The sequence below is a fragment of the Diceros bicornis genome, chromosome 21 (genome assembly GCF_020826845.1).
Source record: "Diceros bicornis minor isolate mBicDic1 chromosome 21, mDicBic1.mat.cur, whole genome shotgun sequence".
NCBI classification, from domain to species: Eukaryota; Metazoa; Chordata; class Mammalia; order Perissodactyla; family Rhinocerotidae; genus Diceros; species Diceros bicornis.
In genome coordinates, this window is record NC_080760.1 from 23448684 (window position 1) to 23476393 (window position 27710).

The 27710-nt window shown below is 36.5% G+C and overlaps 1 protein-coding gene across 1 annotated transcript in view; it reads left to right on the forward strand.

Annotated features, from left to right (window-relative positions):
* ZFPM2 (zinc finger protein, FOG family member 2) overlaps nt 1-27710 on the forward strand; it is a 442887-nt gene that overhangs the window by 347265 nt on the left and 67912 nt on the right. The gene's annotated exons all lie outside the window — the stretch shown is intronic.

The following is a 27710-nucleotide window of genomic DNA, read 5'->3' on the forward strand; positions in this document are numbered from 1 at the left end:
TTCTACCTGTAGTTTTGAACCAGCTTTAGTCTGAAACATGACAAAATCAATTAGACCAATATGTGCATTGTGAGTGCTAATTAGACAGATACTTTTCATTTCTAGTCAAGCTTTCAAAGTGATTCAGATTTTAGATATCAGCAAGGCCTTTTTTAGAGTTTAACTTCATGAAGGTTCTACTTGAATTTGTATTATTGGTTTACAGGAATTTACTTATGTGAATTCACACATACTGTTAATTTTTTACAAGTTTATAGTTCTACTTAATGATCTAGCTCACCTGAATCTGTTTGGAGACTGATCATCTATAGGTGCAAAACAGATAAATACATCGGAATGTAGATGACCTCTGATAATCTGATAGCTATTTGGTTACCAAAAATCTGATAATTCAAAATTAGAATTAGAAATTAAACTAAATATATATCTAGATTTTCAAATTAGCAAAGAACTTTTGGATCTTTAGTTCTCTCCTTCCTTTTCAGTGAACACATAGTTCTCAGCTAATCTAACAAATGTAATGGATAATCTGAGTCTGTGAGATAGAACCTACTTTATATAATTTAAAAGATGCAATCTTACAATGATACTTTCTAGTTCACTTATCCCATCTACCTCCCAAATTTGAAATTCACAGACCATAATAAAGGTTAGAGTGAGCCCTTAATCTTAATTATGCATTTTGCAGTATTATAAATGCTTAAAGATTACTTCCAATGTTTGGTATAATCTTACAGGGTGCAGATGTGGTTCCCTTTGGTACATGCCATCTTTACTGAACTAACAATTTCCATAATGCTGTCACATTCTGCATGGGAAGCAGATTTACAGATAGGTAATCCATGTAAGGTATTTTAAAGACAGCTTATTAAAGGATTGAGGCCTGCTGTTAAATTACATATGCCTTCAATTGCTATGAGGAGCAAACAGCATCAAGAAGTGTAGTAATTTAGGTAGGCCAGAGAAAGGCCTGTTTAAAGTTTGATGATATATCCTTTAAACTTTTACTTCAAGCTCTCTTCAGGTTTGTATTTACTTCATTATAACTCTGTATTTCATGCTATATTATGTAATTTTCCCAGTAATCCCAGAGTATACGCATTAAGAATTAGGTAACGTTTTTCTTAAAATTTGTATCCTGAGTTTGCAATTTAAAAAATTGTCTTTTTCCTTGATGGTGGCATTACTTCAAAGTAGGGGCCCAGACTTTATATTTTTTAACATTGCTAAATGTGAATGGCTCAAGTCATTTCAGACTACCTAATTGGGTTTACTGTTGTTCTTCTGCCATGTCCCTAATATGCTGAGAGCTATATATAAGAACTGGCTTGAAGAATGTCTTACGTTGGTCTCTGATAGTTTTTTGAATTTGTGTTTTATCTTCAAACAAGAGGGAGAAGGTTAAGCTGGTCCTTAAATTCATTTTCAAATCTCTGAATCACATGCTTTGCTATACTATGGTATGTTCTGAATACAAATGTATTTTCTCTTGCATTTCCCTAGTGTCTTTCACGAGGCCTAACTTAACTCTGTGCAAATGGTAGCTACTCAGTCTAAGCTGTTGACCTGGCTTGAGTTGAAATCAGCTGTAACTACCTTTGAATATTAGTTCTACCTTTCCCTTAATCGTGAGCCAGTGTATCCTTTCCAAGTTTTCACTCAGTAATCTGTTCTTGATTTCTGCATTTCTTGTATTACAGGCCAGGGGCTTTCAAAGTGAAAGAGACACTAGGGAAGGTGGCAAGGGAGGAGGTGGAAGTGGTGTCATCCATAGTAAACACATTTGGGCGATGCCACTGGAGATTTCAAAACGCCTATCATCATCTTCAAAGCTCCGAGATACCTCATATCAAAGAAAGCTCCTTTCACTTTCTTAAATTCAGGGGTAATTTGTTATTAGTAATAATATTAGAAATTTCATTGTTATTTCCGAGACAGCAGACAAGCCAGTGCTTTAATTAACATAAAATGGAATATTCCTAAGTTGGAAAAATTTGGTTTAGCATTTGATAGCTTTTAGATATATTGTGGACAAAGTTCATCGATTATGCAAAAACTAAAGCAAAAAGATGTTTGAAGCATTGAGTGATAAAAACAAAAATTAGATAGTTCCCTGACCATCAACATTATATAGTTAAAAGAATAAAAATTGCATGACTGTTATTGCCAGTAGGTTACAAAGCTTCAATTTCGATGTTGTTTAGATTACATGTACACTGATATTTTTATCTAGAATATTTTTCTATCTTGAATGTTTCTACTTTATTCTATTTTCCCTGAAATCAAAATCAGTTTCATTTTTTTCTCTCTTTGTTAGATTCTTTTGAGGACCTTGAGGAGGTGGGCAAGATGCTATTTTAATACATTAACCTAAGCCAATGGATTTTAGGACTATGCAAGTAAAAATGAACACATAAGTTATTTAAAAGAGAAGTGCAGTTTAATTTACCCAGTGTCAAACATAAGCAATATTAAATCTATTTGGACTTAATTGCAAATTTCAGTCTTTCTATAAGGTGTCATTATCTGAACATCTTGCCATTAAAATTAAGTGTGAGTGAATTTTGACATATTCACTTTCCTTTGTAATAAATGAAAGGTAATATTTTTATTTTGAAATATTTATAGTGTAAATTACCAAAATGGTATTTCTCTCCTATTCTAATAAATCTGTTTTTACATAAGTGCTAGAGGTTAATGGCTAGATTTTAAATTGCTTTCCATTTTGATAATAAGTGGATTTCCAAGAGAGATGATTTTATTAAAGATATTTTAGTCACTCTGATTCTTTATAAGAGAATAATTCATATTTTCACAAACTCAAATGTAAAATATGAAGCTTAATCGGTATTTTTCTAGCACATAGTTATGAATCTATTTTGAAAGGACTTTTTTTTCCTTAATAATGTAGTTCTTTTTTTAAGCCTCTATTTTAAAATATATCTTTTTTCCTTTCTACAACGATCAGATGTTTTTCGTTATAATCATATAACACCTCTCAAAAGTGAATAATAGCAGTGATTCCACCAAAAATTAACTTTGAATTAATGCACTGTAACTGTGATCAAATATTGATCAGTTTTCTTTATTTTGTGCATGATTGCAAAGTGAGAAATATAATGCAAACCCTCAAATAATTAATTCAATTACATTGAAAAAATTTAAACTAGTTACACAAAGGCATAAAATAAAAATACCTAACACCCAATATTCTGTGAATGTTATTTATTGTTGTCCCATACTAATTTCATTATTGTTTAAGATAAATATTTTTAAAGAGCAATAATTTTAGGTATTTTTGAAGGGTCTACTAAATTCAGAATTATTATTGAAAAATGAAATGTAAATACCCAGGTCTTCGATAACAAAGTAATTAAAATGTATGGTTTTGCTTACTGTGTATAATAAGGGCTTATATTTGATCAACCAGAAAAGTTATTTAATCATTTTAACCTTGGAATACTACCCCACAAAACACTACTTAACGGAAGTTAGCTGAGACGCGTTCGAGTATCAAAACATCAGGTCAGCAAAGCAAGAGGGTCCAGAAAATTCAAGCCCAGCTTATTCTGACAAAATACTATAGGAGGTTGCATGGCAACCAGTGGCTGTGAATTTTGAAGTTATTTTATCTGTATTTAATGAGGAAAGACTTAGCCTGAATTCATTTTAGTAATTTTCAGAATTAATTGGGTATTCAAGAATTATTTTAGCAGACATTTTCTAGATTTCTACAACTTGGAAATACGTGAGTAAGTCTGGTTTGCAAAATAGCACTGGTTACTGGTTTCCTAGTCATTTGATTAGTGATACATATTAGATACCTGCTGATAGATTTGTTACATCCTGTAACTTGCGTTAAAGCTGGTTATTGTCCAGAATTTCAGTGCACTTAAAGTGACTTCCTATTGACTCCATCACTGTCAGTTTTGACATGACAACACTTTTTAAATTTTTTAATTTATTTTGTATTTTTGCTGTAACCTGCTATTACCTTATATCATCGAGTACCTCCCCAGTTTAATGTCAAATAGTGTTTTTTTGTTGCTATTTTTGTTGCTTAGAAGAGTTAAATAAGAATGCAGTTTATTATATCAACCACATTTTAGATTGGATAGAGAAATAAAAAGTATTTCTCATTTCCACATTTTGTTTTTCCTTGTCTTATCCTGGAATGGAAGAAGAGAAAATAACAGAAGAGTTGGGTATATCTATTGTCTGAAGTATATTTTCAAACATCTGACAAGAAAAAGTCATATTTTGTTAGGATTTTCTACATGGCAAAGGATAGGCATTTCTGAAATGCTATGATGAATTTCTTTGACTCATTAATTATGTGGAGTTTTGATCTTTGAAACATTTGATCTTATTATGTGAAATTTCCTATCTTTTAGTTTATTTTCTGTTTCTACCTGCTGTTAATGGATCAATTAAACTAGAGTTATTCTAAAAGTATAACATAAACTTATCTTTGAATAACTTAGGCTAAAAGTAAACTTACTACTCTGTATAAAGTAATCCTGTATAATCAAGCTAAAATGAAAAAAAAGTCTGAAATCACAGAAGCCAAAACACTTGCAGATAAGTCTGCTAAGCCAAAGGTGGTAATATGTACCATGCCATGCTCTAATGTATCATCAATGCCACATCTAAATGGCACTAAAATGGTGGTTAAAAATATACATCATTTAATGCTACAAAATATGTCTGCAAGTTCATTCCTCAGTGATGTGTGAATATTGTCTAAAAGTATAGTCTTCATGGTAGTGATTGTAAAGTTACTATTATGAAGAACTGTGTCAACTAGAAACTGCAGGCATTTTTAAAAAGTGAAGTATATTTTTTTGAGCCAGAGGTATTTTCATTTAAGCGTAAACAGAAATCACCAAACATTCCAGGTTTGATTTCCTTGCACTATAGCAGTCTTTCTTTCTACATCTTTTCTAGACTTTAGTTGATTTAACTCTTGATCACTCATTTTATAATCAGCAGTCTCGGGTAAAATGTAACATAATTAAAACATCTTGGATTGTGTGACATTTCACAAATAAATTCCAAACAGAATTGGTTATCAAATCACAGCTGTAGTATGAATAAATCTGTTGTACAATGTTGTTCATTATTTGACAGGAAGTGTCTGCTCAGCTTCTTAAAGGGCTGCTTCTATGTATTCGTTTTGTTTGCTTTTTTTGTTTTATTTTGAAGAACAAGCGAGTTTCCATCTATCAGCATCCTCTAAGCATTAATTTTAAGAGATGGATTTCAACAGGTAATAGCTAAGGCATTAGTCACAACACATAACTGCAGCGTGTGTTAGGTCTTCCCACAAGAATAGTTATCACCTGTGTTACAGGGGGGTTTATCTTGAGCATCAAATGTAAGTGAAAAGTATCTTGAAAATCACAAATTGCCATGCTGCACTATGAAATGGGGTGGTTCTGACAGTGTTAATGGTAGTGTTCTTTGGTAGATTTTCCACTTCTATCTTTTCCAAGGCACGTTTTAGTGCAATTTTTTTGGTTTCAGCTTTTTCCTCTCAGGTGTTAAGAACAGGGCTTTTCCCAGGAGGATGTTCTCTAAAGGTGAACTAAGTACCTTCGCACCAAAATTATCTCCTTGTCTTACAAGAGAAAAAGTCATGTGTTTCAGTGTGGTACATGAAAGAGTTGATAGCTCACCCCTCAACCTCAGAAGGGTACACTTATGTACAAGGCCCTTGGGAACTCACATCAATCCTCCCACCTGTTTGTCCTGACTCTAGAAGAATCCAGGTCATGGATTTGAGAACAGCCGTGTATTTTGGCCTTGTGCCTTGCTCTCACTGACAACCAGGTCAGCAGTGGGAGAATGGAAAGTGAAGGCACTCCCTCGCTTTTTGTTTCCCCCTGGCACTGTTGAGCCAAAAGGCGCAAATGTTAGGACAGAAGGTTAGGACAGGCAGGGCTCATAGGAAACTTAGTCTAGTGGGATCTAAAATAATTATTCCAGCTCTTAACACTTCTCCAAAGGGAAAACAAGCAAACAACAACCAAATGAATACTGAAAGAATGGGTATTACTTGGACTTTGTTTTTTCCCAGACAGCTTATATTCTGTTGAGATGGTAGTAGACCAAGTATTAGCATAACTGTAAGAACTAATGAGAATGGATCATATATAGGAAAATCTATCCATTTCAGATCAGAAGAAACAGTTTTATTAATAAATACCAGTGCAAATATTCCACATGTTTCCCAGGTTTTTCAATAGGCACCAGAGGATAAGCCAATTCAATTTTGAGGGCAAAACATATAAAGTTTGATTAGCGGGCAAAGAGTATATAAAAGAATGACTAAATGTGAATAGTCATATTTAAATTTTATTGGTTGATGATTTTTTAAAGGTTTTTTTTTTTTTTTTGGCTGGGAAAGATTCTCACTGAGCTAACATCTGTTGCCACTCTTCCTCTTTTTTTTTCCCCCTCCCCGAAGCCACAGTACATAGTTGTATATTCTAGTTGTAAGTCCTTCTAGTCCTTCTGTGTGAGCTGCCACTACAGCGTGGCAACTGACAGACAAGTGGTATGGTTCCACACCGGGGAAGCGAACCTGGGCCGCTGAAGTGGAGCATGCTGAACTTCAACCACTAGGCCATCAGGGCTGGCTTGGATGATGATTTTTTATTAATGTATAGAAGGGAGTAAAACTGAGAGTGAAATTAGACAGATAAATATGAAAACATAAATTACAGTAAAATATATTAAGGAAAACATCGGTAGTATTGGCAACAAAGAGGAGAGAGGACTGGACTACTTTGAATGGTTTGGCGGTGATTAAATGAAGAGCATTTGCTAGATGGAGAAAGAAGGGAAGGACATCCCAGGAAGGCACAGAGTTGTATAAGGTCTTGGTTGTCCAGGAAATGGGTGGAAGGTCAGTGTGGTGTGTGGCATGAGAATAGGTCGTGTGATACAGATTTGACACGTTTAGAGAAGTACACTGTGCTCAGATGAAGATGGGCCTTCATTACAAATCACAGCCTGAAGATCTGTGCACCTTTTCCTTGGCAGTCCTAACTCAGTTTACCTGAATACACAGGTCAATAGAACTTTATATTTTAAGCATTTCATTATAGAAATTATTCTTTTGCCCAAGAACCCACTATCATAATTGTTTAAGTCAAGGCAATATGGCTCAATTCATATTTTAAGAGAGTTTTTTTAAAAGCATGCATATAATTGGACAACCCGGTTCTGAACCTAATGAAGATCCTAACATTGTTTGTTAAGTGGGTTTTATATTAATTCTACAGCACTAAAAATTTGGCAGAAATAAAAATGCATATTTACTCTCCCTGTATACGTATATTTGGACTGCATTAAATCCACAAGAATTATAACAAGTATCTTTTCCAAATCCTGAGTATCAGGAAATTGGACGCAGCTTAAAGGACTGAAGGAAGAGGGAAATGTCATGTCCTCTAGAGTTCTAGCCTGACTGATTTGATATCTTACATTTGAAATCTGTGGTTCCATCCATGCTCTAAGGATGCAGAATTAATTAAGCTATATCATGTTAATTAGGGAACTGCCTTCCCCCCTTGAACTCTCACTCCTGCTAAGGTGAACAGATCCCAGTTTCCTTAGGAAAGAATTTTATCAGAATATGTTGGCGATTCAAGCTAGCCAAGTTTAGCTTGCTAGAAAGAAAATAGGTAGCTGGTGTGTTGCATTTAATTATGGAAGGCTGCAAGATTCCAATGACATATTTACCTCATTTACCTAGATGATATTCTAATATTTATTAGGTCATTTGAGAAACATCTGCAATACTTAGATAAGATGAGCTGTCTCATCAGGGAAAGTGGACTACAATTCAGCTCCACAAGGCACTGTACTCCTTGTGTGAATCTCAGTTCGTTTTCCTACGAAGTCTCCCTCTTGACCATTTAGCTCAGTGGTTAGCACGTAATACCAGGGAGGTTTGAGTTGCAAATTGGATTCTCCTATGAGCCAGTTAGTCTCATCACACTGGTCTGTGGCTGCAGCCCTTTACCTCAGACAACCTGGTCAAATGGAGGACGAGATGACAGGATCAAATAACCATGAATGAGAAAGTGTTTCTAAACTCTAAGCCTGTGTATAATTGGGGGGTTAAGTTTTAATCATAATATTAATATTGGAAAGTTAGCCAAAGCATGTTGCCATATTAAATCAGTATAATTGCCTGTTTACGTGTTTTCTAAACTGATACATTCTGAGTCTAAAATTAATAAATTATGTGAAGATATTTAATTGTGTAGTATATATTTGAGGACATCGTAAATTTTTAGTAGAAAATTGAATGAAAGCGTTATGTTTACTCAATGTACAAATAAGATTAAGTTTAGGATTATTTTATGTTTACAAAATAGATTAGAAACTACAATAAAGTACAAATATATAAGCTGTGACATCTACATTTTCTACTACACTATCTTATTTCTGCTGGGGTTTGCAAGGACAGATACATGGCATCTCTTTTGCCTTTCCATTTGAGAAGTTGATGTGGCATATGGCAGATGAAAATCAAAATAGCAGCTTTAATAGACCAAAGTGATTGAAGATCATGGCGTAGGTATGTTAGCCAAAAGGGCTGCCTCATAATGTATCCAAGACTTAGGTAGATTTACCCTAGAATCACAGGCAGCACGAGACAACTGTTGGTCACCCTGGGTATGAAGTGGACCCTACAGTCTGCTATCTGAGGGCCAGCTGGCTCCCAAAAGAAGGAAGAGAAAAAGGGGCAGAATCCAATTCCTTGTCCAAAATCACCAATCGGAAAATTCACTCTTTTTCCCCTGGGGAGAAATGAGTGATAAGGCAGAGAGATTGCAGGACTGTCTTACTGATAGATACTACTTTCATCAGAGATGTGGTATAAGTGACCTCAAATCTAATAATGAATTATTTTATATGCAATTTCACCTTTGTATGCACCATACAGTTCATATATTACCTTAACACATACTACCTCATTTAATCCTCAGAGCAATCCTGTGTGTGTTTGTGTGTGTATGTGTGTGTGTGGTTAGACCCATTTTATTCATGAGGGAGCTGAATCTTAAATTAAATGATTTAATTAAATATTAAACAAGCTGTGCACAATCACCTAGACAGTAAGAGAAGGAGCCAAAACCAAGATGCTTAAGTCTAGTGATCAATTGCTATACTGCCCTTAAAAATTCTGAAATATTCAAATCTAAACATATACAGGATTTGCAAAAATTTTAAATCCATGAACAAGGTGAATTTGGCAGCTTCTAGATTATTAAAAGTGCCTAAAACAAAAAATCAGAATCTATGCACAAAAGTATATGACAGTATGCAAAAATGAAGACTATTATGTAAAATTGCATTAGAAATGAAATTCATTTTAGTCAACTCCATTAAAATGCCCAAAGGATTACTCTAAAACAATATAAACATTTCTCACATTATTTTTTCTGTGGAACTGTGATGTTGTATCTGTTCCAAAGGTTCTTTTTTCAATTTTTGTGCTCCTGGCATTAAGTATAGCAGAAATAAATCACCGTTTCTCTTGATTTTAGTCCATTTGTTTATTTATTTATTTTTAATTAAAATTTAAAAATTAAATTAATTTTAATTTTTTTTTTTTTTGTGAGGAAGATTATCCCTGGGCTAACATGCGTGCCTATCTTCCTCTGCTTTATATGTGGGACACCTGCCACAGCATGGCTTGATAATCGGTGCATAGGTCCGCACCCGGGATCTAAACCTGCAAACCCTGCGTTGCCGAAGTGAAGCACACAAACTTAACCACTACGCCACCGGGCCAGCCCCATTAATCATCCATTTAATAAGTGTTTCTTGTGAAAAGTCCTAGCCAGTAGTGTGTACAAAAATTATTCATTGTTTTTCCTTACCCAAAGTTCTTATTCTACATATCGAAGAAAACTCTTAGGTAAAAGTGGCCAAATAATGTAACATATAAAACAGGATAGTTAAAGAGCGAGAGGGGGTATAATTAATAATTAGTCTAGACAGCAAGCAAAAACTGGCACATACTAGGAAAAACATCTAATTATAAAGAAGCAATTTGATGTACCTCATGTAGCATGGCATTTGTCTGGGGAACACGTAACCTTCACTTACAAGCTCCACCTCTACTTTGTGGGGTCTTTGTCTATTGGTCAGAGTGGGGTACACCAGTGCTATTCAGTTTATGGCCTTGGACTGTTGCTAGTTGGTGAACTGTTTGTTACTCTTTCTATAGCAAGATAAGGAACTGGTGTCAAAACGTAAATGTACTATACTACTAAGCACACTATGTAGTCAGGAGACGTTTTGTAGCAAGACTTTCTCAATGCAGGAAACAATGAGTTAAGCTATATTATGATTAATATTCTAGCACTAACTTCTTATCTCCTGCAAACTATCACTTTACCATCATAATCAAATGTATTTCAGCAGAAGTGGGGAGAGATAGAGGCACTTTACCTCATAAACATTCAGGGAATAAGTCTCCTTCTATCTTGGAATGTTGCTTGACTCAAGGAATAAGCTTTTGAAGAAAGTTTTAGGAGCTAGCCTAGAGAAGATAAAAGTAAGCTCTGCAGCTCACAGCTCATTGGCCAGAATGGGTCATACGGCTCCAACCTAACTGAAGAGAGGCTGGGAAATGTAGTCTTCAAGTGTGTCAGTTATTCCAAATAAGATTAGAAAGGATCTGATAGTCCTGACTGTACATTATTAACCACAATTACAACCCACTAGAACTAAAAGTTGGACTAATTCTGGGCTTATTTGGCCGGCCCCGGTTCGGATCCGAGCGCGCACCAACGCACTGCTTGTCCGGCCATGCTGAGGCGGCGTCCCACATACAGCAACTAGCAGGATGTGCAACTATGACATACAACTATCTACTGGGGCCTTGGGGAGAAAAAGGTGAAAAAGGAGGAGGATTGGCAATAGGTGTTGGCTCAGGGCCGGTCTTCCTCAGCAAAAAGAGGAGGATTGGCATGGATGTTAGCTCAGGGCTGATCTTCCTCACAAAAAAAAAAAGTAAAACTTGTGCCCTCCATCTTGACATATCTATAATAATTGAAGAATTGTTGTAGAATATCATATTGAGTATGAAAATAGCAAAAATTGTATAATAGTCTTGGCCTACTCATTTCAGAATTTTGTAATAAAGATATCTAATTGTGTATATCGTTTTACCACTTAAAAATAGCTTCTTTGTTTTTGTTCTTTATACCCTTTAATGTCATAATGATTGTGTGAGATGTGCAGTGGGACAATTAGAGAGAGAGATTTTATATCCATTTCACAGTATAGAAACTGTGGTCCGGGAAGAATCAAAAAAATTTGCTGAAGGTCATTCTTTCAGCAAATAATAATGAATATGTCCTACGTTCCAAGTGTATGCCATGGGTTGAATCAAAGAAGAAAAAGAAAAATCTAGGTTTTCTTACTTCCATTTTAGGACTCTCATTATAGAGCACAACTTCTACATTACAGCAGAGATATATTTTAACTGGAATTGTTCTTTACTCCAACAAAATTTGGGGCTCAAACTTTAGGTGTGGTGGCTGACCAGATAGCTACTCCATTCTTGGTGGGAGAGAAAGAGAAAAACATGAACAAAGGTGGGCTTTCTGATGTGCCTTTTGATACTATATATTATCTAAAAGGTAAGATAGAGGCAAAGGAGATTCCTAGAATGTTATTCTTGAGGAGACTTGACTCACAACTCTTGCCCTTGATTTAAAGTAAATCACTGAATGTGACATTTTCACTCATCAAATATAACTTTATGAAACTTTAAAAAATTAGTTTATTTATGCCCATTTTAATGATATTCTATATTATGTACCCTTAGATATATCTTAATGGAGTTGGTCAAAGGATTATACTGGTGTTCTTGGTATTTTCTTTTTTTCTTCTAAAAGTCACCTCATTGAGTTAAGAGCATGGAGCTAATGGAGCCAAGATCAAGAGATTCCTACACCAGAGATATCTTAGCTTCATAATTCCCAGATTACGTTGCTCAACCCAACCAGGATTTTCAAAAATGTATGTCACTACTTACATGATACTTAAAAATTTGGAGAAAATAAAGTATGGTGCAGGACCAACCAGGAATAATAATCAGCTGAGTGAGCATACTTAACTAAGAGTAGATCTGTGATATTATCTCCATACACAAAGAACAGCTGAGTATACTGAATTTAATAGATTGTACTATAATCATAATTTATTTAAGGGAGATTTTTAGGAACATTTTGTAGTATGATACCTGAAAAAGATATGAAAGTTTAAGCTGTATGAAACTTTCAGGGTGAAATGTGAAACTCTCTTCTAAGGTTTTAGATTTCGTTATGAAACTCAAAACTCAGCCCCATTTTGGAGGGGTTTGCAAACCTTGGCTACATCCAACCATTGCACATGCTTCAAATCTAATGTTAACCTTTTTATCTGTTAAGGAACTTGGAACCTTATTTTTTAAGTCCGCTTTTACTTCTTGCTAGGTCACTTACTTTTTTGAGTCAGCTTTAACAGAATTACATGTTGTTACCATAATACTCAAAAGGTGTTTAGACATTGTTCATTCTGATCCATTTTTATCAAGAAGAAGCATTCCTGATCCAATCAAGATAGAAGACAATTCCTGACACTTGTGTAGTAGTTGGCTGAGTTATGCTATATTTTTTTATTTATATATTTATAAATATTATATTATTTACATTTACATGTTTGTAATTATATATATATTTATATAATAAATATTACAAATATATTTTTATATATTATATATAAAACATATATATTTTTAAAGAGTTGTAAAAAACAAGAAGATTATTTGTGACACAAAGCCCAAAATAGATTGAGTTATGCTATAGTTACAAACAACTCCAAAATCTCAGTGGTCTAAAAAGCCAAGTTTTGATTTCCGTTTATACAGTGTGTCTGATGTGGTCATCATGAAGGTTCTGTTCTTTGTATTCACTGAGGAATCCTGGGTGGTGGAGCTCTGCATGGGCTTCTTTGACCTCTGTAGCAGGAGGAAAGGGATATGGTGAATTGCCCATTGGCTCTTAATGAGCATATCACTTCTGTCATATTCCATTGGCCAAAGCAAGTCATATAGACACGCCTAATTTGAAAGTTGGTGGGGAAGGGCAATCCTTTCATCTGCAGGCAATCCTTTTGTATGCATGGAAGGACAGAACTGCACAAATTGTGAACATCCCTACATTCTACCTTCACATTGAGAGACATACAGAGAGAAAGAAATTATTCTAGTAATCAATTTTACTGTTTCAAAACTCCCTAGAAATATTTTTAAGTATTGGAACCTCAGACTCCACATGTCTAGAAATACACAACAATCTGTGTGTGTGTGTGTGTGTGTGTGTGTGGTGGTTATTAGAGCACACTTCTAAGCAAGAGCTTAGGTCTTTCACTTAGTCGATGGATGACCTTAGGCATTTTTCTTAACATCTGTTCCTCAGTTTCCACATGTCTAAAATGGTTCTAATAATAGTAATTGGTTCATAACGCCATCATGAGAACTCAACGAGCAAATACATGCAAGGGGCTGAGCCGGATCCTGGGGCAGACTGAGCACTCAAGAGATGTTAATTATTATTGTGGTGTTGTTTTTATTCCCTACTTTTGGCATCCTCTCAATCAGCCTACTTAAAGTCTTGATGACATTTTTGTCTCTTCCATCTTGTTCCTCACTCCCTATACCTACTTGGCCAGCAAGGCTTTTAAATTATTCCTTTAAAATAGGCATCAGCAAACTATGGCGTTGCGAGCTATGAATGGTTTTTATATTTTTAAAGGGTTGTAAAAAACAAAACAACAAGATCATTTGTAACACAAAGCCCAAAATGTTCACTATATGCCCCCTAACACACAAAGTTTGCCAACCTCTGTCCTAAAGTATTCCTTGTAGCTGTTGCCTCCTTCCACGATGAACAACACATATTCTATTGCTGTCTTACTCCTCGGCGAATTCTCTGGTCCCGGTTCACTTCCCAGTACATACTTAACCTGACTACTTACTACATGTCAGATTTGGGCCTAGAAGACAAGTGGCACGTTTACTACTTAATTTTATTCCTGAGTTAAGCTAGCAATAATAAATATTTACAGAATTCTTTTCTGATGATCAGATTAAGTTGGTTAATAGAGAAGCCTCTTAGAGCAGAATTGTGAACTTGGGGCCTACATGAGGAGGATGTCTGTTTGTTTTAAGACGGAGGAAGGCCTGAGGAGGAGCCAGTGGAGAGGTGTAAGTTATTGGAACAAAAAAGCTGTGGAATCAGTGATGGAACAAGAGAGGTGCATAAGGAGCACAGTGTGCTAGTAGGGGAATTCATCCATTCCTTCTACATGTATGTAATAGTCTGCAAAAACATCGTTACAAGAAACGAGACCCAGTGGGGAACAAAACAAAGACTACAGCATCGTATATTTTAATTCTGAAAGATAGATTGTAAACAAATAAGTAATTAGACTCTTTCTTGTAGACTGGAGGCAAACCTATATCACATTAACCTTGTGAAATAGCTTGTATTATCCCAGTAATCCCTGTGAGGAAACCGATGCACAAGTGTGCTGGAATTGAATCATACCGGCTTGCAAGAGCCAGTCATTAAATTTTGGTGAGTTTTGCGAGCCAATTTTTAAACACAGCCATTATTAAAAATTAAATGATATAAACTTATAATTAAATTATATTTTTAAAAAGGTAATAAATACTCAAAATCTATCACATTCTACTTATTTTACTATACTTCACTATTATCTGTGCAATTGAGGTTGTTTGCATCTATTATATCTGTGGTGGAAATACTGTATGATGGTATACCACTTGCCCAGGACCATGTGGCCGTGGAGTGGCAGAGCTAGAAGTCTCACTTACATTTCTGACTGACTCCAATTCCAGTCTTCTCTACATTTTCCAAACTGTGGTTCTCAGACCATCTGCATCAGGATCCCCAGCAGGATCTTGGACCCTGTGCCGGGCCTCCTGAAGCAGAATTTCTGGGGCTGGGGCCAAAGAACCTGACATTTTCATATCCACTCCTGGTGATTCATGCGCACTCTCTAATAGGAGAATCATTTGTTCATCATATTTTCTCTCAAATGCAGAGTTACTATATTCCTAAATAATAAGATTCCACAATCTGAACTAAGCTGTCATTTTGGTACAGAAAGAAGAGATGCTGGTGAGAAAAAAAAAAAATGAATTTTTCTTTTCTTATTTGACCACCTCATTTATTATAGGAAAGAAAATTTAGTGGACATGCTTAATATATATACATATATATACACGAATATATGCACACGTATGTGTGTATAGTATATACGTGTATGTATGTGTGTGCATGATCCACACTGTATATGATGATCTTGGTTAGGTATATTAAAATGGCATCAATAATTCCACAGAGCCACTCTAATACTGCTGTTCCCAGAGTTCGCAGGAAATCTTCCAAACCTTGTTGAGAGATCATGTGCTCTTATTATCAAGGATTTCTCAGGAGGATTTCTTCTTATATTCTGTAAGATCCTCCTGATTTAGTCTAATCTAGATACCAAAAGGAAACAGCCAGACAGCTCATGTGCTTTTCACAAGTCTAAAAGAATCAGAGTGATTCCCCAAGGTCTGCAGCCTTACTCCTTCCTATAGTGTATCAGCTTCCAAAGGATTTTAGAGAATACAGCACAACAGGGTAATCACTTAAGGCAGAAAATTCGTCCCCACCAATGCTGAGCTTCCTGTTACAATGGATTAATCATCAAAGTCGATTATTCTGTCAAATTCTCCGAGGGTGAAATCACACATCTTACCACTGGTGTGTGGAGCAGGCGTTACCTTCATCTTACTGGCACAAATACAAACTGTGAGTAACTTTCATGCACTGCAGAGGAGGAAGTGCTGATACATTTAAAAGGGAGCTGTTTCTCCGGCAGCACCTGCCCAGAAGTTGCTGAAAAATTATACTCCATGCATGTCTTTCAATACTTCCAACTGATAGGTCAGCAGTTATTACAAAACTATCCTGATAAGAATCTGCTTGGAGCTTCTGGGATCATATTAACCAAAATGGAACCACTGAGTCAGAGAAAAGCAAAGAGATGAATCAGAATAGCTAACATCTCTTTCTTTTTTGCCTGTTTATATCATACCCAAACTTCAGGGCAAAATCAAAATCTTAACTCTTTGCAAGGTTTTCCCTACCACCACAGAGCTTATTCACCTCCCTGTTCTCATCCTCTCACTGGTCCCTGATCACTGCAGTACTGTCATTGTTTCTAGTATTTGCTAATATTTATTTTACATTATTTGCATTTCTTTTACATGTGATTTTTCTGGTTGATTATTTAGCTCTTTAAGGGTAGAAACCATGGCATAGCTTTTCCCATGGCCTCTACGGTATTGAGCACATAGTAGGTACTTAATAAATTCTAGTTGGTTGATTGTTATATTAAATGGAAATATATTCTTCTCAGGCTTTTGTGACGCATGTTTGTATTTAAAAAATAGCATACCCTTGAAAGTTATTGCTTCAATTATGAAGTATTTTCTTTTGCTATCCTTGTAATTTAGTATAGAAATAGAATTAAAATTATTAATATTTGGAATCAGCAAGAAACTAAATGCTTTAATATTCACATAGTGTGCTATAGTTTCCTATTGCACCTTTACATGCGTTATCCTTCCACATCCATGAGGAGTATCCCCAAATTCTAGTTGAGGGAAAAGTCTCAGAAACGGTAAATAGCTTGTCCATCATCACATGGTTAGGAAGTAGCTGGGCTGGGACTTGAACCCATGTCATTTGACTCCTAGTTCTATACTCTTTCCACCACAATACCTACTCACTAGAGACTGAGTTCTTGTCTTTGACAATAAGATACTGTGTGACCTTGAGTAAGTCATCAAACCTCACTGGGAAGCTCTTACATCATCTATAAAATAAAATAAGTGGGGCCCCAAGGTTTATTCATCTAAAATGTGGGGTCATATTATGCAGTCACTGGTCATAGCCATCCTGAGCAGCTAGCTCCCTGGGACTTCTGAGGTCTGGCTTCTAGAAGTAAAGGTCCCTGACTGCAGTTTGGTGCCACCTGGTGGCAGTTGTTCACTCTGGCTCACATATCAAATGGGGATGATTCTGGTAGCTCACTGGAACGTCTAGAATATGGGCAATAATTCTAGGAATCTCTGGGTTAGTTGATGCCAGTTTCTTCCACCTGGTGCAAAAAAAGATTAGTCCTGGAGAATAATCATCACCCCCCACTAGAAAATGAGAAATTTAGTGTACTTCTATTTTCAAACTGTGACTGGATGGAGAATGGATGTCATTCACCAATCAGATTGTATCTGAATTTATATAATCATCAAGCACATTATTGCAAGATATAATTGTAGTTTGAAGCCTTGTGCTAAAAATCAAGTGAGATAATGTCTTTGAAAAGGGCTTTTGCAAAGTTTACAGCACTAATAGAATGCAGGCAATTATCCGAAAATGGTAATTCCTTTAAAGAAAATTGTCCAGTGTTAATAATAAATATGACACGATATGCTTTTTTTGTTTTTCATTTTAAGTCCATACATTCTGCTGTTCTGCTTTATCCTTGCCCTGATTCTGTCTTCAAAAGAATTCTGCAAAACAAAGTAGGCTGATCCCTGGTTCAAAAACTCTTCAATGATTCATACCTCCCAACCTTCACTGCATATTATTAAATACAATTGCAGTGCCTTACTTTGTTATATTTATGTAGACCCCCTTTTTACATATATTTCCTTATTTAGCCTCCACAGCAATTCTGTTTTACAAATGAGACCCAGTTGTAGAGAGATGGCTTATTAAAGATTATCCATTCATTCAATGCCAGATTTGATCCTCTAACTCAAAGTCTACTAGCTCCAAATATATTACTCTTTTCTACTGCTTCTTCCTTTGTCTGACATTCATAGTTCTGTATGATCTTGCCCCAAACTACCTTTCTGAGTTCATTTTCAGCACCTTCTAGTTTATTCTTCTGTAGAGATCTGCCTTTTTCAAATTTTACATATTCTACCAGCTGTCATCTGCAAAGCTTACCTACTTACAAAAACCCAAGAGATGGTAATGTCTGAATCAGAAGCATCATCGTCCTAATCACCAATTAAATTGAGCTAATAGTAATTGAGATGCTTCACAGTATAAATGTACAATGTTAATTATGTGGTGGTTGGAATCACCATGCTTTTCCCTCCTCTTGTAAATGATGCAAAAAAAAAAATATACACACACACGCACACATACTACAGACACTTGGGTGCTAAATAATAACAAAAGCATAACTGTAAACAAATCAAGCTTTAATAGGGAGGCTGTATCATATAATGCTTAATATCCTGGACTCTAGATTCAGACAGACTTGAGTTTGATTCCTCTCTTTGCCATTTATTAACCTGTCACCTTGAACATATTACCTAATCTCCCTGAACCTCACTTTTGTCTTATGTAAAATGGGGATGATTATAATAGTAGAACGTTCATCATAAAATGTTGGGGAAGAGTAATTTTAGATACCACATATAGAGTGCTTACCATAGTATCTAGTAAGGAGTAAAATCCATTGTATCTTAGCTATTATTATTATTATTATTATCCTTAGCAATGTTATTTCTATTATTAGTCTTTACCTCCTTCACTGTGCCTGATTGCCTAGGTAGGATCAAAGCCAACAGGAGTGAACAATGTAATTAGTAGACTGATATGTGTCTCCATACCAGCAGTCTTTTGTGATTAATATTTTATGATGGATTCCATTTTCAAATTAAATTTAATGGCCTTGATAGCTATGCAGAGGCCAATACTGGAATAGTGAGTTATCTCATTGGATAACTTTCTGTTAGAAATAATGGGAGTCAAGTTTAAATGATTTTGTTTGACTTCGCAGGGAGCCACAGCCATTCTTAACTGACAGAGAAAACTTTTCCCAATTTACACATCACCTTTACCTTATGCAGACTATGCATTTATTTTGAAGATGTGATAAGATTCTCCAGTAATCTGGCCATACTCAATGACTGTAAGTTGAACTAACGAGCAACTAGGGATGAAAACATGGATGGAAGGTCAATTTATTATCCACATCACTCTCCTGATGTTCTTATGAGCTGTCCTGCACAACTCCCACCCACCTCCCCCCTGCCCTATCAATGTCCTTTTTCAAGATTCACTTTTCCACGTTTTACACATTTCGCAAGACTTATATCTCAAGTTTCCCCTAAATGAGTGTTGAAATATGATGAATTTCCTTGTTATCTAAAAGTTTAATCATAAGTTGAAAGAGCTTTCAGTAATTATTAATTACTGTTTTTCGCTATTATTTATGATTAATTTACTATTAATTTACAACTATTAATTAGTCTAGTGTACATTATATTGTGCAAGTACCTCCAGTATATTTTTATTAACACCTTGAAGCTGCAGATCAAGCTCCATCATTTCATGAAAAATATCTGCCATATCACCTAATTGGCAAAGAACCTCTTGGCTGGCATGCCAATCAGCTAGATCACTCTTATTTTCTGTCAGGAAAAAGTCTGACTTCATTTTCCAATTCAAATAAACATGTTTATTCATGCCACCAAGACAATCATCTCACTTCTGAGTTCAGATCCTAAAATAGACGCTTAGATAAGGCACAGAACCTTACCAAGAGTGATGTCACCTGGATGAAGTAAGCTGCAGCCCACTTCAGCCTTTCAGGTGTGCTCCTAAAAGACTTCCTTTAACAGAGGCACTGCATCCTAGAACCTTCCCTTTGTTTGGGTGCCCTGGGGGTTTTAACACCTTGCTGCAAGGCACTGTAAAAGTAGGGGATTGTGGTTTTTATTTGTGAAGTGGGAAAAGGACTTTTGAGAAAGGAGAGGTCAAAAAAGAGAACTAGTGAAGCAGTTTGACTCTACTGTTGAGAACCTAGAAAATGATTCCCTGGAAACTACCCAGGCAGCCAAAACCCTGGAATGTCTTCACGGACTTTCAGCAGTTCACGTACCCCGGTTTGGAGGCAGCTGCCCAAAGCATAGGGCCTGACACAAATCTGACATTCAGTAAGTAGGTATAGAATGACTGAATTTTACCATGATTTATTTAGTCTCTATAATTCCACCAAAAAAAAGCTTATCATCTTCTACAGCTTATCTCTTCATGACTATATATTATATTTTAATATCAAATAACTTTTCTTTTAAAAGTCATATATGTTCAGTGGACCAAATTTGAAAAATAGAGAAAAGTATAAAATATTGCTTTGAATTCCTGTTGCTGTCAATTGTAGTTTTCTTGCATCCACTCTCTGTGTTTAGGTTCCTGGTGTTTTTCACTCCATAGATCCTAAAAATAAAATGTAAAATAGGCACGATAGAGTATGCTTTTGTCCTCACCTCCACCAGGCCTTCTATTCAGAAATATTGCATTATCAGCTAGATGGTTACTCTGAAATAATTTTCTCAAAAAGTATATACCTGGAACATATTTTTTAGCCTTTGTAAATCTTTTGTTGCCATCTCACATGAAATTCAGCATAGCTGGGGTGAGATTCTTCTTTTCCATCAGAATTCTCTTGTTTGTACTATTCAGTATTGTAGTGTCAACCTACAAAAACAAAAACCAGTTTAGGAGGCAAAACATTTATTTGGGATCAAAGAATTGCAATTCGGGGAGCACAGATTCAGGTAGAAACCCAAATAGTGTCCCAATTGTAGGAGAGGGGCTTAGGGTTTTTATGGGTAAAAGGGAGGATGAGGTGAGTTGTATTAAGGAAGAGTTCATTGGTGCTAGACGAGGTAAGGCTAGGTTTGTACTTCATAGATTGGCCTGAGATTCGGTCATCAGGCAAAAGGCTAGACCTGTACTTCATTGATTGGTTAGTGATTCGGTCATCAGCAAAGTCCATTTCATCAATCCTTACAGACAGGATATTCTTGTCCTTCCTGACTTCTTGGAATGCTGGTGGTTTGAGCCAGTTTGGAAGATAAAGAAAACAAGATGTGCAAGGCAATTCCTCTGAAATGGCTGCTCTGGCATTGTTTCAATATGGCTCCACTCATGTCATCTTTCACAGTAGCCACTTTCCACATGTGGATGTTGAGCAGTTGAGACGTGTTTGGTATAAAAATTAATGAAATTATATGTGTCATTAAATTTTGCACAATGTATAAATATTTTATACTGTAAAGTATATGCTGTATTTTATACTAGAAAATGTGAGATTATATATCTCATTAAAATTTATATATTAATTATGAGATGATATGGCAATGTTTTACATATATTAGGCTAAATAAATATATTATTAAAAATAATTTTACCTATTCTTATTATTTTAATATGGCTACTACAAAATTTAAAATTATATAAAAGGCTGGCATTATATTTCTATAGATGTTACCAGACCTCTACAATACAAAGGTCTAATGCTTATCCCCATACTCTTTCAGGTTTCCCTTTTTTTCTTTTTTCCCCCTGCTTGATGCTTATAAAAAAATATTTAATTCCTATCTATCAAAATATTTTCTATACCAGGTCTAGATCCCTGTTTTGTTGGAACATGGTAAAATTCTTTCGATTTTTATTTCTATTATTAATTTCCTTTTTTTTTTTTTTTTTGGTGAGGAAGATTGGCCCTGAGCTAACATCTGTTGCCAATCTTCCTCTTTTTGCTTAAGGAAGATTGTCCCTGAGCTATCTGTGCCAATCCTCTTCTATTTTATATGTGGGACACCACCACAGCATGGTTGACGGGAGGTAGGTAGGGGTACACCCGGGATCCGAACCCATGAACCCCGAGCTGCCGAAGCAGAGAGCACAAACTTAACCAATAGGCCACTGGGCCAGCCCGTTAACTTACTTTTTAATTGTTCCAGTTTCTTCCTTGGATACAATGATATTCTCAGATCGAATTTCTTTCTCTGCCTTTACAAAGCATCATCTAAAATCTCTTTGCCTTGTTTTTCTCAGAGAGAACTTTTCAAGTTTGCATTTGCATAACTGATTTGATTGCCTGCAGTGTCAATTCTGTTGTCTAGCTCCAAAGAAATCTTATTTTGCTTTTATGCTAGTTTCCCTAAAATTATTCCTTTTAGTCTTATCCAGTCACCTTTGCACATCAACTGGTGTTTCCTTATGGCTCTTTTCCTCTGTCCCATAATTCCATGTCTTCCTATCTTTTATTGATGATATAATTTATGTTTTGAAAAACAATTATCTGATGCATATTGCAAATTATTTTCAAAAGTATGCTCTCCTCTAAGTCAGAATGATGTACGCTTTCCCATTTTTTAGTAAATTTTCCTAGGCTGTTTAAATTTACTCATTCTTGAGTGAGAAGCGAGAACTGGAAATACCAGAACTGGTCTTTCCCAAGAGACCAAGACAATTGCTTTCCATCAATTGGGATATATTTTAGTGAAAGGAGGTATATTCATAGTTGTACCAGTACTGCAGGCTTAAGTTGGGAGGCCTGGTCACCTTCCCTCAACCTCATGCTCTGTTACTTGAGCAAAGGTGTAATTTCCTTTCCAGATCTACAGCAGGAAAGTAGGAGACACAGCTCAGAACCCAATTCCTATGATTTGCTAGGGTGTTGTATATTATATGTGCTGCACTAAGAGGTCTTCTCGTCCCACAGATGAAGTCTCCCTCTCTCAACTTCCCGCTCCAACTGGAGAAGTGCTCTAAGCAAGTCTCTTCTATTTATTCTCTCCACATATCATCTCTCCAAGTAGCTTTCCTTCTAGTTTTAATTAATTTAGGGTAAGAGGGTAGTTAGGTCTATCACTAGGCATAGAGACATAGGCTCTTATGAACAGAGGTGGGAAACAGTATTCTGGTCATGTCAAAAAATGGATGTAGAGTATCCCAAGATATAGACTTTACGGAAGCAGTTTAGGGGAAAGAGAGGAATAAAATTATTTATTTAAGTATATAAACTTCCTCAATTTCTTGCTTGTTTGACCATCAGTTGCTTTATTCAGTATGATTTTAGTGGCCTTTCAGCTGGGGAAATTCCATCAATTTCTGGCAATGGGCTGGTTCTGACTTTAGGATGATTTAAGGATGTTATGATTTTTTTTTTTTCCTCTTTCTGTTCTTGCTTGGGTATTTCAATAAAAATTGAAGAGGCTACATCATGATTACCAGCCAGATGTTATTTTAATTTTTTATTGTTGACTTCTACGGAGTACTTAGCATCCTGTAGAATTGAAATCTTCTCACTTCTCCTTATGTGGAGAGAAGGCTGTGGGGAACCTGGTGTTAATGATCCAGATTCATGGTGCTCAAGAGAGAAGTTAGGTTTTGCGTTGTGTAAAGAAGCCAGCCATGGTGGTCTCGTGGTTAAGATATGCGCTCTCACTGCCACGGCCCAGGTTCGTTTCTCTGTCAGAGAACCACACCACCCATCTGTTGGTTGTCATACTGCGATGGCTACATGTTGCTGTGATGCCGAAATCTGTGCCACTGGTATTTCAAATACCAGCAAGTCATCTGTGGTGGACAGGTTTCAGTGGAGCTTCCAGTCTGAGACAGGCTAGGAAGAAGGACCTAGCCGCCCACTTCCAAAAAATTGGCCATGAAAACCCTGTGAATGGCAGCAGAACACTGTCTGATAGAGGACAGTGCAAAAAAAACGGGCAGGGTTCTGCTCTGCTGTACACAGGGTCACTAGGAGTTGGAATTGACTCGACGGCCCTAACAACAACTTATGTACAGAAGTGATTCAGAAAAGAACAGCTAATGCCAAGAATCTTCTGGGCTACTCAGTCCTGCAAAGGAGCACTCTAGTGGTACCTTCTCAGATGGGACCGGTCAGTAAATAACCAGCAGATGCTTTGTTTAAGGGTCAACTTTGTGCAAGCACTAGTCAAGGTGATGAGGATCAGAAACATTAAAATGTGATTCCTAGTCATAAATGAGTTTAAAGTCAATCTCCCTGGAGAAAAAGGAGGCGCTTAAGATTAACAGTAATATCACATCTTAAGTGTCCAATAAAGGTTTAGGTGACAAGTGCAGCAGGACATAAGGAAAAGGCTGCCCACTGTGGGCTATTGGTAAAACATCAGGGTAGAAACAATATGTGAGTTAAGTCCTGGCAGCACAGGAGTCCTCAGATAAGCTAAGGGAGGGCATTAGAGGGGAACCATGAGTAAACACTAGGGATAGGAATGTGAGTAGGGCGTTCAGAGGACAGTATGCAGAAGAGTTTGGAAAGTAGACAGGGTTGTATAAAGGAATGATGATAGACCAATTTGTTCACATAACTGAATGGCAATAATAAATTGAGCCAGATTGTAGGGTCTGTGAATGCCAGGCTCAAGTGAAGATAATAAATCTCCAGAAATATTGAATCATCCTTAAAATGATCCTTAATTATAGCATTTAGGTTTTAAAATTTTCGTTGTAAATTTCGTTGTTTCTTTGTTTGAGATTTTGGTTGACTTTTTGCTTTCTCTAAAACAGGCATAAAATGAAACAATGTAATATGGGGTCTCCTAGGGTGTTGTTTAATTATTGATTTATGACATTCTTGAAACAAAAGCTTTTTCTTAAAGTTACAAATACTTGTTTAACTTCTATTTAAGGAATCAAATAGTTTTGACCTGTTCTCTCACCTAAAGGTTTTGAAAATTTTGTCGACTATCAATAAATCCACACCAACTATTTAATGAATAAATACAGGGGTAACCATCATTATCTAGCCCTTTGCTTAGGTTACAAACTAAAATATAGCACTTACCTCATTGCACTGTGGCTTTTAGTTGAAAAGAGGATTCTGAGCCAGAATACATAATCACCACCCAATAACTCAGTGTACCTACCATATGCTGTGGAAACACGAGGAGGGAGTGGCTGAAGGCGTCTAGAGATTTGTGGCATCATAGAGCAGTTGACACTGCTGGATCATGAACAATGTGTAGAAGTTCAACAGCAGACAAAGGAAGGAGGCTACCTAAAGACTTTGGATTTCCAGTGGTTTCAAGATCCTAGATCCTAATGTTCTATCACTCAGAATAGGCTGGACTAAGGTGCAATATCAAATGACCCCAACATCTCAGTGACTTAAAACTACTGCTGCCACATATTCAATGAAAGTTAGCCTAGCACTGACCCATGATGTCTTTATTTCCTGACCCAAGCTGGTAGAACCACTATCTGGAACAATGCTTGTCTTGTGACAGAGGGAAAGGAGATCATGCTAAAGCGCTGGTTTTTAAAGCTTCCAACAAGAAGTGACACACATCACTTATGCACACCTTTCACTGGCCAAAGCAAGTTCCCCAGACAGTCTGTCAATGAGGCAGGGAAGGACACTCTTCTCCTAGAGAGAGGCAGGAAATACATGGTCAACCACAAGGTCTAAACCACATCACTAAATCACACACAGAACCATCTCAAAACTTGAGACTTCTTGAATAATTCATTCATATGTGTATTTGAATGGAGGCTTCAAAGTAAGGTCCCTAATGTGTTGATTTGCAAGAGAGACATTTCTGCCATTAAATAGAGATGTATCTTTGAAATTCATTTCAAGTTGTAAAAGCAAATCTTCATCTCCTCCACCCTTTGCAGATGCTCATAAACAGCTGTATGCCGGGGCACTGGGCTAAATGCTTCTACATACCTCATCTCATTTAATTTGGAGAACGGTGCAGTACATGTCAGATAAGAAGGCTCTGAGAGCTTAGGTGCCTGTCTGAGAACATATAGTTAGTAAGTGTATTAAGGTTATTTTTAAGAGACCTACGGTGCCACGTATCTGATGTTCTCATGGAATTTTTAAAGAAATTTGAAAGTATCATCCTTAAAAGTGAATGCTTTTTATTTAAAATGCTTTTTCATTTAAAATCAATTTTGTTTCTTTGTATAATTGTTATATGTCTATGAAGGTTAAGTTTATTAATGTCTATCTTTTGTGTGTGTGTGTGTGAGGAAGATCGGCCCTGAGCTAACAACTGATGCCAGCTCTCCTCTTTTAGTTGAGGAAGATCAACCCTGGGCTACCATCCATGCCCATCTTCCTCTGCTTTATATGGGACGCTGCCACAGCATGGCTTGACAAGCGGTGTGTCAGTGCACACCCGGGATCCGAACCTCTGAACCCTGGGCTGCCGAAGTGGAACCCATGCACTTAACCGCTGAGCCACCAGGCCTATTAATGTCTATCTTATGACTGAGAAGCACTTAAAAATAGGAATGCAGGGGGCCAGCCCAGTGGTGTAGAGGTTAAGTTTGCCGCTTTGGCAGCCCAGGGTTCACAGGCTCAGATTCTGGGCGCAGACCTACACCACTCATCAAACCATGCTGAGGTGGCAGTGACCCACACACAAAATAGAGGAAAATGGGCACAGATGTTAGCTCAGGACCAATCTTCCTCACCAAAAAAAAAAAAGGGATGTAGTTTACCAAGTAGAATTCAATGGTTTATGATTTTCTGTGAGCCATCTATATACTGCTTTATTTCTTTCTATGTAATAATATAGTACATAAGACTTTTAGTAAGCCGCCAGTTCCCTTACATTCTCTTACGTTTCCTAGGTATTAAAGCCATAATTATAAATCTGCTTTGATTACATTACTCTGAAACATTTAGTAGCCCCTACGTTGCCACACTGATCTATTTAAAATTCCCCATAAAGAGCTTAAATAAATGGCTTTCATCTATTAGCCTCATATAACCTGACTCTTCTTATGTTCTCCAAACTTCTCTTCTATGACTCATTGCCATGGTGGAAGTTCCCCTCATTATTAATGCACACTCATTTCCTCTTTACCAAAATATCGTTCCGTGTCAAAGTACAACTTGGGATTCTTCCAAATGAAGCTCTTTTTCATTATGTGTATTGTTATTTGTGTATCTACATATGTACTCATATATATGTATGCATATAAATATATATATTCTATATATACATTCATATATATTCGAATGGATCTTGTCTCCCCCAAGAGTTTCATTTATTAATTTCTTCAGTCATTCACTTTCCTACTTACTCATTTAGTGAAAAATGTTAATTATCTGCGATATCCCAGGTAGTGTCCTAGGCCCTGGGAATAGAGCAGTGTCAAGACTGAGAGTTTTCTGTTAGTGGCAAGTTTAGGTTACTGAGCCCACTGTAACTCCCCACAGTGTCATTATAAATGCTCTGGCTTATGGGAGAACCTGCAATGTCCGGGGCTGAAATAATATTTTTTCATATATGCAAGTAAGTAGGATATTTTTGATGTTGAAAGCCTAACCAACCAAAGAGAGTAACTGATAGCACGTAGATCTCTTATTACTATTGTACTGTTTAATTCCCCACTACTCCTAGATGGGTGCCCACTGGTACTTTCAATTCCTTTGTGTACCAAGTGCTATCTCTGCCCTCAGCCCAGGAATGCCAGTCACCTCCCATTGCCCTGTTCAGCCTCTCTGATAGATTTTATATGCACAAAAGCTGTTTACTCTGAGGTCTTTGCTCCAGCAAAGGATTGCTGCTGAGAATAAAGGCTTGCCTAACCCCGGTGGTCTCTTTACATTGTTCAGAGTGGATTGCCATGTGTTCCTGATGTCTTAACTGTCTTAATGCCTCTTCTGAACGTTATTTTAATGGACTCTCTTAGGTTGGCACACTCTAATGCACACAGTGTATTAAAGGGAAGGGAACTGCA